Source organism: Colobus angolensis, unplaced genomic scaffold (assembly GCF_000951035.1).
Source record: "Colobus angolensis palliatus isolate OR3802 unplaced genomic scaffold, Cang.pa_1.0 Scaffold101, whole genome shotgun sequence".
Lineage (NCBI taxonomy): Eukaryota > Metazoa > Chordata > Mammalia > Primates > Cercopithecidae > Colobus > Colobus angolensis.
In genome coordinates this window covers 735,935-747,946 of record NW_012111031.1, presented here as the reverse complement: position 1 = coordinate 747,946, position 12,012 = coordinate 735,935, and the positions used below count along the sequence as shown (strand labels likewise).

Sequence of the window (12,012 nt, the reverse complement as noted above, 5' to 3'; positions counted from 1 at the left end):
GAGTTAACTGCATTTTTAAATAGAATTCCTAAAATAAATCTGCACGGTAGAGGGAAAAAAAATACCCTGGGTGATCACCAATATATTTAACAATGGAGTTGTATCATATGCATATTTATGAATTCAACTATGTTTGGTGAAAAAGAAAAAACCAAGTACTGCTGGAGATTCTCACTCTTCCCTCGGTGAGCTTAGGTCCTGGAGTGAGCAAAAGATGAAAAACATGAATGTCTTCTTCAGTCAACTTCTATCTGTGATTCTAGAAATATGCTGGTTATATTCAGCCTTATTTTTCTAAAATATGGCCCCCAAATGCAAAACAAGTATTTCACTAGACTCACCTGAAGAAACAGTGAGCTCTTGCAGTGGTAGAGAGAAAACTAGTTAGAGTAGTCTGTGCTACGCCTTGTAATGTTACAGTCTAAAGAATTAGGGAAGATTTTTCTGAGAGGGCAATGGTCAGAATAGGTGTATTGGAGAAAACTTCCTCTTTGCTGCTGTTTTTAAAGGAATGTTTTCTTTATGCTCTTGCTTCAATTTAAAAAGGGAAAGACAAATTATATGAAAACCTTTGAAAGAATGGTGACCCTGACTTAAATAATAACCTAAATTGTTGAAACGAAGCTATTCTAACAGAATTAAAACTGATGAATTAGATTCATTTGTAAGAGCCAACCAGAGCCCTTTTAAATTATTTTAAACCAATTAAGCAGGGTAACACAGTTTAAAAATAATTATGTGCCAATGACTTGGTTTATGGTATCCAGATGTGCCATCTGAGCAGAATAATCAGATGAACTTAGTGTTCCTCATACGTAACCTAACAGAGTTTCTTTTGGCTGTCTTACTATTTCCTCAGCGCTCTGCTATACTACTCTCTTTGAGATCACATTAGTCAATGATATGGAGAGGCTGAGAACATCAAATAACATATAAAAGTTTTAAGCATAAAAGAATTAGATGTGAAACTATCCAGCCAATGTAATCAGTTAATACATATCTAAGGAAATTTAATTTTGGTCATACTAATGTTATATCAGCCCTCAAAAGAAAATGCTAGTAGAGATGACTATTAAGAAGAAATTAGATCTTTCCAATGAGTGGTGTTTCACAGTAATAGTTGAAGTTCAGATAATTCAAGATCAGCCCTGAAAATGGATATATCCAGATTGACAATTAGAATCAAAGTGGAACAGCAGAAGAACATAAACATTGCAGTCATTCTTTCAACCAGTATTAATTCCACACCTAATATGTGACAGCCACAGTGGTAGGTCCTCAGAGAATTTATAATCTAGTGGAAAGACAAGACAGATAAACAGAATGAGAATACAATATTATGTCGGCAGACCCCAGGCATAAAATAAGATGACTTATAGGGTTCATTTGACAGTTTGAGGTAACATACCATATTTTATCAATTTTAAGATCATGAGTTGTAACAAACCATTATTTTTGGACGATGGAGGGGGCCAGAGGGAAATGCTGCTACTTAAACTATGACACAGTGGTTTTTTTATCACATAGAATTTTTCCACATTGTATTGAATTCTGCTAAGAGCATTAGTGATGCAACATTTTTAAAAAATAATATTCCACTGTTATCTTTGGTATTTTTTTTGCAAACTGTTGAGGTCCAACAGTTTTTGTTGCAAACTGTTGGAGTTTTAATGCTGGTGCTTTCTTATTCCAACTCGAAGGTATCAATGAAGGGTTTTCAGATCACAACCAGGATTTAAATCCTTTCTCTCTCTTTTTTTTTGAGACGGAGTCTTGCTCTGTCGCCTAGGCTGGAGTGCAGTGGCGCGATCTCCGCTCACTGCAAGCTCCGCCCTCCGGTTCTTGCCGTTCTCCTGCCCCAGCCTCCAGAGTAGCTGGGACTACAGGTGCCTGCCACCACACCCGGCTAATTTTTTTTGTATTTTTAGTAGAGACGGGGTTTCACTGTGTTCACCAGGATAGTCTCGATCTCTTGACCTCGTGATCTGCTCTCCTTGGTCTCCCAAAGTGCTGCATTACAGGCGTGAGCCACCGCACCCAGCTAAATCCTTTTTTAAATGATTAGTTGACTGAAATCTCAGGAGTTTGCAGTTGTCTAGTCATGCCACCAGGAATAACCAGGAAGTTTGCACATGTTCAGGCTAAGACAACTACATCACAACCGCCTTCTGGTGACAGCATTGTAAGACGCCATGATTGTAAGATGCCATTCCAATTTTCGAAATATTGGAAAGAAATGTACATCTTAGATTTGGCAAAATATCATTTATTGCTGGCAGCTATTAAAATATGTGTCATTAGGAGAATGTACAAAGAGCTCTGTGAGCACTGAGGATAGAGCACCTAACTCACAAAGGAAGTGATATTTGAGCAGTCAAATCATGAGGATGCGTGAGTAGGTAAGAAGGGGCAGTTTAGAGCTTCAACTACATGTGTGGGAGAGTGGTAGGACTGCATGCTGGGCCATGTCAAGAAGGGTTGCATGTGCTCAACTAAGAAATTTTGAATCTTATTATTTGGGTGATAGACAAAGTTTTGGGGTCAAGGAGTGACCCTGATGATATAATTTGGCTATGTCAAATCTCATGTGAAATCTGATCCCCAGTATTGATGGTGGGGTCTGGTAGAGATGATTGGATCATGGGGACAAGTCCCTTATGAATGGCTGGGTGCTATTGTCTGAGGATTGAGTGAATTCTCACTCTTTGTTTCTGCAAGATCTGGTTGTTAAAAAGAGCCTGGGACTTTTCTCCCATTTCCCTCTTGCTTCCTCTCTCGTCATGTGACACACCACTCTCCTTCCCCTTCCACCATCATTGGAAGCTTCCAAAAGCAGAGGCTCACTCTTTCCTTGCCTAACGCAGCCATGGCTTGTGGTCCCAAGAAGCATCTGAAGCGGGTAGCAGCTCCAAAGCATTGGATACTGGATAAATTGCCAGTATGTTTGCTCCTTGTCCATCCACTAGTCCCCACAAGTTGAGAGAGTGTCTCCCCCTCATCATTTTCCTAAGGAACAGACTTAAGTATGCCTGACAGGAGATGAAGTAAAATTTGCATGCAGATTTATTAAAATTGAAGGCAAGGTCTGAACTGATATAACCTACCCTGCTGGATTCACGGATGTCATCAGCATTGACAAGACAGAAGAGGATATCCGTCTGATCTGTGACACGAAGAGTCGCTTTGCTGTACATCATATTACACCTGAGGAGGTCAAGTACAAGTTGTGCAAAGTGAGAAAATTCTTTGTGGGCACAAAAGGAATCCCTCATCTGGTGACTCATGATGCTCACACCATCCGCTACCCTGATCCCCTCATCAAGGTGAATGATACCATTCAGATTGATTTGGAGACTGGCAAGATTACTGATTTCAACAAATTTGACACTGGTCACCTGTGTATGGCCTGGCGATGCTAACCTGGGAAGAATTGGTGTGATCACCAACAGAGAGAGGCACCCTGGATCTTTTGACATGGTTCACATGAAAGATACCAATGGCAACAGCTTTGCCACTTGACTTTCCAAGATTTTTGTTATTGGCAAGGGTGCCAAACTATGGATTTCTCTTCCCTGAGGAAAGGGTATCTGCCTCACCATTGCTGAAGAAAGAGACAAAAGACTGCCAAACAGAGCAGTGGGTGAATTGGTCCCAGGGTGACATGTTAGATCTTTGTACGTAATTAAAAATGTGGCATGATTAATAGAAAAAAAAAAAAAAACAGAGGCTCATGCCATGCATGCATCTTGTACAGCCTGCAGAACCATGCACCAAATAAACCTCTTTTCTTTTTTTTTTTTTTTTGATTCAGAGTCTCGCTCTGTCGCCCAGGCTGAAGTGCAATGGCACTATCTTGGCTCACTGCAACCTCTGCCTCCCGGGTTCAAGTGATTCTCCTGCCTCAGCCTCCCAAGTAGTTGGGATTACGGGCATCTGCCACCACGCCCAGCTTATTTTGTATTTTTAGTAGAGATGGGGTTTCACTATGTTAGCTGGGCTGGTCTCGAACTCCTGACCTCAGGTGATCTGCCTACCTCAGCCTCCCAAAGTGCTGGGATTATAGGCGTGAGCCACAGTGCCCGGTGTAAACCTTTTTTCTTTATAAATTACCCAACCTTGGGTATTCTTTTATAGCAACGCAAAACACACCCAATAATCAGATTCTTATTTTAGAAAGATAAATTCAGTAGTGATTTGGAGAATGGATTAGAATGAGAAGACAATGGGTAAGGAGACTAGTTAGACAATTTCTTTCTTTTTTTTTAGATGGAATCTCACTCTGTAGCCTAGCCTGGAGTGCAGTGGCACAATCTCTGCTCACTACAACCTCCGCCTCTCAGGTTCAAGCAATTCTTGTGCCTCAGCCTTCCAAGTAGCTGGGATTACAGGCATGCACCACCACACTCAGCTAATTTTTGTGTTTTTAGTAGAGACAGGATTTTGCCATGTTGCCCAGGCTGGTCTCAAACTCCTTGACTAAAGAGACCCACCCTCAGCCTCTCAAAGTGCTGGAATTACAGCCGTGAGCCACTGCGCCCAGTTGACAATTTCTGCATTAATCCGCAGAACACGTAAAAGCACTTAGGAAGTGGCAACAGGGAAGGTGAGAAGAAGATTATCAAAGACATTGTGATGATAGAATGGACAGGACTTGGTGAACTGAGTTGATGCAAGCAGAATCATGATATTGTGTGATTAAAGTCATCTTGTGTCATGTAAGGTGAATATCATCAAGCTACTGATAACTGTAAATTCTAATAAGATGTATAACTCATTTCTACAGGACAAAAGGTGTTTATTCAGTCATTTGCTTAACAAATATTTATTGACTGTCTCCTGTGTGTAGGAGCTGGGAATGTAGCAATGAATAAAACGGGAAATAATGCCTGTCCTTATGAAGTTTACATTCTAGTGGGAAAGATAGACAAATAAGTATAATATGTGGTATATTCACATTAAGTGTTAAAAAGGAAGAATAAAGCAGGGAAAGGAAATGAAGTGCTGCAGAGGGAGGAGGTTTGGAGTTTAAGACATGGAGAACAGGGAAAGGTGTCACTGAGGGTGTCAATGATGTTTCAGTAGAGACTGGACAGAGCTATGCAGATACCTGAGGAAAACCCAATTTTATCTATTTATTTTACTGAAGTGCTGTAGTCTGAATGTTTGTGTCCCATCAAAATTCATATGTTCAAATCCTGACCCCCAAGGTGATGATATTAAGAGGCAGGACCTTTGGGAGATGGTTAGGCAGAGACTTCATGAATGAGATTAGTGCCTTTATAAAAGAGGCCTGTGGGAGCTCATTCACCTCACGTGAGGACAGAGCAAGAAGGCACCATCTACAAACCAGGTCCTCACCAGACAGTAAATCTGCCAGCACCTTGATCTTGGACTTCCTAGTCTCCACAAGTATGAGAAATTAGTTTTTATAAACAATCTGGTTTATGGTTTGTTCGTTTTGTTTTGTTTACGGCAGAGTCTCACTCTGTTGTCCAGGCCAGAGTGCAGTGGCACAATCTTGGCTCACTGCAACGTCCAACTCCCAGGTTCAAGCAGTTCTCCTGCCTCAGCCTCCCAAGTAGCTGGAATTACAGGTGCCTGCCATGACACCCAGCTAATTTTCTCATATTTTAGTAAAGACGGGGTTTCACCATGTTGGCCAGGCTGGTTTCGAACTCCTGACCTCAAGTGATCCACCTGCCTCGACCTCCCAAAGTGCTAGAGTTACTGGCGTGAGTCACTGTGCCCACCAATTTTATGGTATTTTGTAATTGCAGCCTAAACTGACTAAGACATGAACTTTAGTTAAACATTTGCAGTTTGCTATGCTGATATTAAATTATTATCTGTTGGTAAATATTCTTTGCTGATACTTAATAAGTATTCTTATTAATAACAAGTATTAATATGTATTCCTCACTAATGCTTAATACAAATCCTTACTAATAGCAGTATTAGTATTAATTAGTATTAATCAGTATTCTTTGCTAATAAGGGTTCTGATTGACAGAAAATCAATTATTCATTAAATGTTATTGAGATACTTCTTGATCTTATTTATAGTAGTCAGGTACTGTTTTAGATTCTGGGGATTCAGTCGTAACTGAGATAGATGGAATCACCACCCTCATAGGGTTGCCAGAGAAAACACAGGACTCAATTGATTTGGTATTTCAGATAAAAACACAAAATTTTTTAGTATAAATATGTTTATGTGATACTTGTACTAAACATACTGTGTGATATTTGGAATATACTTATACTAAAATGTATACCAAATGTGTTGATAACCTGAAATTCAAATTTAACTGGGCTTCCTGTGTTTTTATTTGCTGTGTCTGGCAATTCTATGCCCTCACTACACTTACAACCTAATGTGCTGGAAGCAGAGATTTGTAAATACAAATAGCATACAGTGGACATTGCTGTATAACCTGGGAAGCCATAAATTAGAAGGCACTGGGACCCTTAATATATGGAGAAAAACTGTCAGCCAACCAGGAACATCCACCCTTAAAGCAAGAAATAAACTTCTGTTGTATGTGAGTCATTATGTTTTGGATCCATTTGTGCCATGGTCTATTTGTTATGCCAGCTTAACTAACATAACTTAACCTAACTTACATAATGTGTCCTGAAATCTACCATTTCCAAATTTACTACAGAATCAAAAATTTTAATATAATGTATCAACAGATAATAAAATATATATAAATAAAGGCAACAGGAAGATGTGCCAAAACCTAAAAATACTTATACTGCAGTCATCATTCTGTTAATAATATAACTTTAAACCTTAAGTATTTCCAAAATGGTCAAGAGGGACATCAGATCATTTTAGGAAAATTACGTAACTTGATGGCTTCCCTAAGCAACTAATACTACACATTTATACATTATTCCTGGCTATTAAAACGTTTTCTTTCAGCTAATTATTGAATGTAGAGACAGGTTTTATAGGCTCTAAAATTGTAAATAAGACATGGTTTTTGCCTTCAGAAAGTATATGGCCTAATAGAGGAAATAAAGATACAAAACACTAGCAGAATATGATCAGTGCCAAAAGATACGTGCAAATTGTATCTCTAACTGGAGTGAGAAATTCATTCAGATTAGAGGGGATTAAAAAGAAGATGAATGAGGAAGCATTTTTTTCCTCAAAGCTTAACAGTTTTCTGTCTTTTTTGAATTTAAAAGTAGAACTTGGCCGGGCGCGGTGGCTCAAGCCTGTAATCCCAGCACTTTGGGAGGCCGAGATGGGCAGATCACGAGGTCAGGAGATCGAGACCATCCTGGCTAACACAGTGAAACCCGTCTCTACTAAAAAATACAAAAAACCTAGCCAGGCGAGGTGGCGGGCGCCTGTGGTCCCAGCTACTGGGAGGCTGAGGCAGGAGAATGGCGGGAACCCGGGAGGCGGAGCTTGCAGTGAGCTGAGATCTGGCCACTGCACTCCAGCCCGGGCGACAGAGACTCCGTCTCAAAAAAAAAAAAAAAAGTAGAACTTATTGTCAAGCATTTGCAAAATATAAATATAAGAGAGAAAAACAAGTATCACTTCTCACTACCCAGAGATAGCCACTAATAACATTTTTGTATATATTCCCTCCTCTATGTTTTAAATAAAAGTGGGATTTTATTATATATTCTTTTTTCCTGTTTTTTCCACAACATAAGGTGAGCATTTTTCATATCATTAAATAATTTGTAAAATTATGACTTTTTGATAAGTGCATAATTTATCCCATAGATGTATCGTGATTTATTGTGACAAGACATTTTGTTAATTTCTAAATGTTTTAGTTTTATAAATAACGTTGCATTGGACAGCTCTATACATAGATATTTGTAATAATTCAACTACTATATTTTGAATACTATTTACTGCTTTGGATGTTGGAGATACATTAGTGAACAAACAGTCCAAAGTCCCTGACCTCATGGGGAGGAGGAAAGAGAGACAATAAGGACGTAAACTATAAATTACATCAAATAGTGATGAGTACTCTGGAGAAAACTAAATCAGGGATGGGGAATAAGAAGTGATGATATAGGGGCCTTGGGATTATAGTTTTAAATAGGATGGTCAGGAAAGAAAGAGAAAATGACATTTGATCAAATACCTGAAGGTGGTGAGGCAGCAAACCAGGTGGATATTGGAGAAAAACATTCTAGGCAAAGAGAAGCATGTAAAGACCCTGAGTTTGGAGTGGATCTAGCATATTTAAGGAAGAGCAGCAAGGAGGCCAGAATAGCTGAAGCAGAGTTCATAGGAAAACTGTAGGAATTGAAGAAGTCCAAGAGGACCTTCTGATGCTAAGTGGAATTTGGCCTCTATGCCCAGAGATAAGAGAGCATTGGAGGGTTGTGCACAGAGGGCTATCTGATCATTTTGGCTATTCTGTGAGAGTAGACTATAGAGGGTAGAAACAGGGAAAAGTCAGGAGGTTATTGCTGTAATCCAGGTGGGCAATGATGTTGGCTTTTGGACAGTGGGGATAACAGTAAAGGTGGTGAGAAATGGGTTTTTATTGGCTTAGTGTGGGGTTTGAGAGAAAGGAGTCAGGGATGACTTAAGGCATCTCCAATTAGTTCCTTAGGATGAATGTCAAGAATGGGAATTTATTAATGGGTTTTTTTTTTTTTTTTTTTTTGAGACGGAGTCTCGCTCTGCCGCCCAGGCTGGAGTGCTGTGGCCGGATCTCAGCTCACTGCAAACTCCGCCTCCCGGGTTCACGCCATTCTCCTGCCTCAGCCTCCCGAGTAGCTGGGACTACAGGCGACCGCCACCTCGCCCGGCTAATTTTTTGTATTTTTTTAGTAGAGACGGGGTTTCACGGTGTTAGCCAGGATGGTCTCGATCTCCTGACCTCGTGATCTGCCCGTCTCGGCCTCCCAAAGTGCTGGGATTACAGGCTTGAGCCACCGCGCCCGGCCTATTAATGGGTTTTTAGAGCTCTTTATACATATGGCCAGATTGTTCACCTGCAAAGTTAAGTCAGTTTATATTTGCAGTATTCTCCATGGAAAAACAGTTTATAAAAGTTTTTGAGAGAAACTGTTTCAGCTAGAATTTTTTAATAGCTTTGCAAATTACATAAGCCTGCATAGAGAATTATTAGAGATCTGAACCATTCACTTAGAGCTTGCATGTATATGTTACAACATTTTAACCAGGAAAATCTTTCTGATAGAGATAGCCAAAGTCTAGGTGATTCCCTTTTGAGCCTATACTATTGAAATAACTAAAACATGGAGTGGAATTTGATGAATGCCAAAAAAAAAAAGAGTTCAAAATACTATAAGGAACATTTACCCAAGGAAAAAAGACAAGAAAAAGGAACTTTACAAATTAGCAGAGAAGACGGTATGGAACAAGGGACCTGACTTGTCAAAGCAAAGAGAAAAGAATAATTTCTCTTTTGCTCTTAGAAAAGCAAGTAGGTTTTTAAAAAAATTACCAAAACATCAAATGAAGCAAAGACTAAGACTGTTAGATTGAGAAAGCCATTGTTGACTTTATAAGTCTTTTTAGTGGACTATAGATACAGAAGAAATAAGGTAAATTAGATCACTGGGAGTTTTAGTGAATGAAGTCAGAGAATATATAACTTCTCTTTTCGCACAAGAAAAGATGAAGGAAAAACTTGAATATGTTTTTAGGTAGAAAAAGAGCAAGGAAAAACTGAGGCTGTGAGAAAGGTATAATTGGTACGGCAGGTCTCTGGAGCAGGAGCGAACAGGGTCAGCTTCATAGGTGGGGCCATTAGGATGTGAAAGGTGGGGGAATGACTTCTCTGAGACCAGAAATAATGACAAGAATATGAGCAAAGTGACTAGTACAATTCCCAGTGTGATGGTTAATTTTATGTGTCGACTTGACTGGATCACAGGATACCCAGATATTTGCTCAAACATTATTCTTGGTGTGTCTATGAGGGTGTTTCTGGATGAGATTAACATTTGAATCTGTAGACTAAGTAAAGCAAACTGCCATTCCTAATGAGGGTGGACCTCATGCAATCAGTTGAGGGCTAAATAGAACAAAAAGGCTAAGTAAGAGAGAGTTCTTTCTGCCTGACTGCCTTTGAGCTGGAACATTGGTGTTTTTCTGACTTCAAGCTCAAACTGTAATACAGCTCTTCTCAGGCCTTGAGCCCTCTTGCCTTCAGATTGGAACTTTGCCATCCTCTCTCCTGGTTCTCAGGCCTTCAGGGAAGACTAGAACTATACCACTGACTCTCCCGGTCTCCAGTTTTCCAACTTCAAATCTTGGGATTTAGTCTCCATAATCATGTGAGTCAATTCCTTATAATAAACCTCCAGATGGATGATAGATAGATAGATAGATAGATAGATAGATAGATAGATAGATAGATAGATAAACAACAGACAGATGAAAGATAGATAGATAGATAGATAGATAGATAGATAGATAGATAGATAGATCTTTCATTGCTTTTTTTTCTCTGGAGAACCCTAATATAACCAGTATTTAGTAAATGTTTAATATGTGTTGAATGACAATTATAGAGGAAATCAGAGGTGGAGAGGATGTATGCAGAGGGAGCTGTGAGAAGTGGAGAGCTGCCCACACTAACCAGTGAGACTAAAAACCCAGCCAAGTTCTTCAGGGAGATTGCTTTGGTAGCTATGGGAATAATATGGACAAGCAAGTCATCTGAACTCTTGATGGGCAGTGATGCCACGCTGGCAAGCAGGTGGTCAACCTCTAGGAGATTCAACAAGCATGCCTGTGAGGGTTCAGAGCGCTGTGTCAGGAATGTGATGGGAAGTAACAGGCAAAGGCAAAATATTACTGATATTAAGGAAATGGCATTAAAGAAAACAGACACTTCACTGTCTACTTGTGTTAGAGCTTCCCCAAGGTCATTTAATCTAACACACCTGTAAGCTAAGTGTTCCTACTTTTTCAGAAAAAGAAATGGAAACTAAGCAATATTAATTAACATAGTCCAAGGTCACAAAGCAAAATGGAACAAGAACCTGGATCTGAATTCAGAGGCAGGATGCTGGGTAAGTATGACAGTACTTATTGTTGGCCCACCTGTGAGAATTGAGGGTTAGGGACAGGTCTCCCAACCCTGTGATGACTGTAGGAACCGGGATTCAAGGGAGATACAGGCATAAAGGAAAATGTCAGGGAGACCATCAACAAAGTATCTTGTAAGGCAGGAATTTGCTCACAGGAAAATGGAGAGGTTAGTGAGAATATCATTTTAATATTCAGTTCACTAATCTCCAAAGACCCATGTTCTAAAAGTGTGAATAAAATAGCTTAATATCTTACTATGCAATATCTGTCACTGATGATAGGCACATAAGGAGCTCTCATTACATCTACTTAATTTGCCAGATTAACTGATGCTTCTTGTTCCTTTTTTACTTTTTCTTTTTAGAGATAGGGTCTTGTTCTGTCGCCCAGGCTTGGGTGCAATGGCATGATTATAGCTCACTGCAGCCTCGAACTCCTGGGGTCCAGTGATTCTCCTGCCTCAGCGTCCCTTGTAGTTGGACTACAGGTACAAATCACCATGTCTGGCTCTTGTTCTTTAACACATGCTTGTAGCTCAAAAGTAGAATTCCCTCTGATACATTTGTGAACCTCTGCTTCTACTACAAGTTTTATGCTACTGAAGTCAGTTGCCTTTTTCTCAAACCTGCTTATACCAATTAAACTTGTTATTGAAATTAATTAGTTGAATATGTAAACCAGTGAAATATGAAACAAAAGTCAGTCACTAAAGAAATTAATGCCCAGTTAAGTGTAAGCAAAACAACTGCAAAAGCCTCGAAAAAGTGAGTAGAAATCTACAGATATTTTGCTGGCAAATGAAATACATTTGTAGTTTAAGTTAAAATTTAAAATTAAAGATATATATGTATCATTTTTAAATTTCTCTGTTTTGAGGCCGGGCGCGGTGGCTCCGGAGATCGAGACCATCCTGGCTAACACGGTGAAACCCCGTCTCTACTAAAAAATACAAAAAA

The 12,012-nt window shown here is 39.5% G+C and overlaps 1 pseudogene; it reads left to right on the top strand.

Moving 5' to 3' along the window:
• The first annotated feature begins 2,866 nt into the window (after window positions 1-2,866).
• LOC105509692 lies at window positions 2,867-3,936 on the top strand (annotated as a pseudogene).
• The last annotated feature ends 8,076 nt before the right edge of the window (window positions 3,937-12,012 follow it).